Source organism: Ursus americanus, chromosome 5 (genome assembly GCF_024610735.1).
Source record: "Ursus americanus isolate L20-20 chromosome 5, mUrsAme1.1.p, whole genome shotgun sequence".
NCBI lineage: Eukaryota > Metazoa > Chordata > Mammalia > Carnivora > Ursidae > Ursus > Ursus americanus.
Window position 1 is genome coordinate 20,618,380 of NC_142131.1, and position 3,327 is coordinate 20,621,706.

The 3,327-nt window shown below is 35.8% G+C and overlaps 1 pseudogene; it reads left to right on the forward strand.

Moving 5' to 3' along the window:
* Nucleotides 1-1,513: 1,513 nt before the first annotated feature.
* LOC123791566 (large ribosomal subunit protein uL6 pseudogene) lies at nucleotides 1,514-2,153 on the forward strand (annotated as a pseudogene).
* The last annotated feature ends 1,174 nt before the right edge of the window (nucleotides 2,154-3,327 follow it).

The following is a 3,327-nucleotide window of genomic DNA, read 5'->3' on the forward strand; positions in this document are numbered from 1 at the left end:
CATGGATTGGAAGAACAAATATTGTTAAAAGATGTATACTACCCAACACAATCTACAGATTTAATGCAATTCCTATCAAAATACCAGCAGCATTTTTCATAGAACTAGAAAAAACAATCCTAAAATATTTGTAGGGAACCACAAAACACCCTGAACAGCCAAAACAATCTTGAAAAACAAAGCTAGAGGCATTACAATTCCAGATTTCAACTTATACTACAAACTGTAGTAATCAAAACAGTATCGTACTGGCACAAAAATAGACACACAGATCAATGGAACAGGATAGAAAGCCCAGAAACCCACGATTATATGGCCAATTAATCTTCAACAAAAAAAGCAAGAATAGGCAATGAGAAAAAAACAGTCTCTTAAACAAATGGTTTTGGGAAAACTGGACCACTTTCATTCACCATACACACAAATGAACTCAAAATGGATTAAAAACCTAACTGTAAGACCTGAAATCATGAAAGTCCTGGAACTAGAGCATAGGCAGTAATTTCTCTGACATCAGCCATAGCAATATTTTTCTAGATATATCGCTTGAAGCAGGGGAAATAAAAGCAAGAATAAACTCTTGGGCCCACATCAAAATAAAAAGCTGCAGCACAGCAAGGGAAACAATCCACAAAACTGAAAGACAACATGCTGAATGGGAGAAGATATTTGCAAATGACATACCCAATAAAGGGTTAGTATCCAAAATTTATAGAGAACTTATAAAACTCAATACCCCAAAAACAAATAATCCAATTTAAAAATGAGCAGAAGACATTAACAGGCATTTCTCCAAAGAAGACATGCAGATGGCCAACAGATACATGAAAAGATGCTCAACATCACTCATCAGGAAAATGCAATTAGATATCACCTTACGCCTGTTAGAATGGCTAAAACCAACAACACAAGGAACAACAAGGGTTGGCAAAGATGTGGAGAAAGAGAAACCCTCATGCACTGTCGGTAGGAATGCAAACTGGTACAGCCAGATGGAAAAAAGTACGGAGGTTCCTCAAAAAATTAAAACTAGAACTACCCTTCAATCCAGTAATCCTACTACTGGGTATTTGTCCAAGGAATACAAAACCACTAATTCAAACGCATACATGCACCCCTATGTTCATTGCAGCATTATTTATAATAACGAAATTATGGAAGCAACCCAAGTGTCCATAATGGATAAATATATGATATATAGAGACAATGGAAAGTTATTCAACCATAAAAAAAGAATGAAATCTTGCCATTTATAACTACCTGGATGGAGCTGGAGAGTATAATGCTAAGTGACATATGTCAGTAAGAGAAAGACAAATATCTGATTTTACTCAATACATGGAATTTAAAAGACAAATGGAGAAAGGGACAGAGAGAGAGAGAGAAACTAAGAAACAGACTCAACTATAGAGAACAGGCTGATGGTTACAAGAAGAGAGGTGGGTGGAGGGATGGGTGAAATAGGTAAAGGGGATTAAGAGTATACATCATTTTTGCCACATCTGTTGTGAGAATGAAGACCATTCTTGGCAATCAGACTGTCGACATTCCAGAAAATGCCAACATCACTTTTAAAGGATCTGCTGTTATTGGGAAGGGCCCCAGAGGTACTCTGCTGGGACTTTAATCACATCAACGTAGAACTCAGTCTCCTTGGGAAGAAAAAGAAGAGGCTCCAAGTTGACAAATGGTGGGGAACTAAAAAAGAATTGGCTACTGTTTGCACTATCCGTAGTCATGTACAGAACACAGTCAAGGGTGTTAGCACTGGGCTTGCATTACAAGATGAGGCCTGTGTATGCTCACTTCCCCATCAATGCCGTTATTCATGAGAATGATTCTCTTGTTGAAATCTGAAATTTTTGGGGTGAAAAATATATTCACAGGGTTCAGATGAGGCCAGGTGTTTCTTGTTCAATATCTCAAGCCCAGAAAGATGAGTTAATTCTTGAAAGAAATGACATTTAACTTGTATCAACCTCAGCTGCTTTGATTCAGGAAGCCACAACAGTGAAAACAAGGATATCAGAAAATTTTTGGTTGCTATCTATGTTTCTGAGAAAGGAACAGTTCTGCAGGCTGATGAAGAAGATCTAAGTTTTCCAGTTACAGAAACAGCAAGATGCCAGATGATTTTTCGGACTTATTTGTGATATTTTAGAGATCCAATAAAAGCTGTATTGATTTGGGGGTAAAAAAAGAGTATACTTACCATGATGAGCACTGAGTAATGTAGAGCATTGTTGATTCACTATAATGTATACCTAAAACTAATATAACACTGTATGTTTACTGTAATTAAAATTAAAAAGTTAAAAAAGTTGATATATTTCTATGACATACTGTATCTTAAAATGAAAAAATGAAATATGATATCTACACTAAATGCAGCTGCCCTGACAATTGACATTGGAAATGTAGCTATGAAATGAAATAAAAATGAGATGATAATGCAAAAAAAAAAAAAAAAAAGAGAGAGGGAGGGAGGGAGAAGAAGCGGAGGAAGAAGAAAAGAAAAATGTTAAGGATTATTATTGGATGATTTAAAAAATCATCAAAACTGAACTTTCTGCATCTTAGGTCTTTTAATGATTCCACCATATTGGCAGTCAACTGATAATATATGGATTTTTTTTTTTGGTATGAGGTTTTTAATGTATTAATATTCTTTACTTTTTAGGTATAAAAGCAGAATGCATGATTAGGGGAATATATTTTACATTTTGATGACAATAAATTATGTGGACTGAATTAAACTTTGGGGGCTCATGACTTAAGTATTATTTAAAAGTCTTCTCTAGAATTACTTTAATTGGTTATGAGTTCTCAGAAATAAAGAATAGCCTTGAAAATATAATCACTAAGCTATCAATTTTAAATATTTATTTTAATTATTTAAAGAAAAACTGATCTCTTTCTCTGCCTCAATATCCTTCATTTAATCAAGCAGAGGAGCCCCTATTTCACATGCTAGGTACGATAGAAGGTTGGTGTGGTGGATATCCCTGTTGCTCACCAAATTTCCAACCCTTCTCCCCTTCTGGCACACGAGAGCATTATTGCTTTTCCACATCCTTGAATTTAGATGTTGCTTTGGCGAATGTGCAGAAGTGCACCACTTGTAGGTGGCATTAAAGAGCCTGTGCAGTACTCTTTGTGTTTTCTCTTCCTTTTTCTGTTGACCTAGGAGAGTACATGTTTCATATGATAAGTGCTTCAGACGGTCACCCGCAGAGGACAGGTTTCTAGGACCTGCAGACTTAGGATGAGCAAGAAATAAAGTTTGTTGTGTTATTCACTGAGACTCGAGGGTTTTCTTTACCGCAG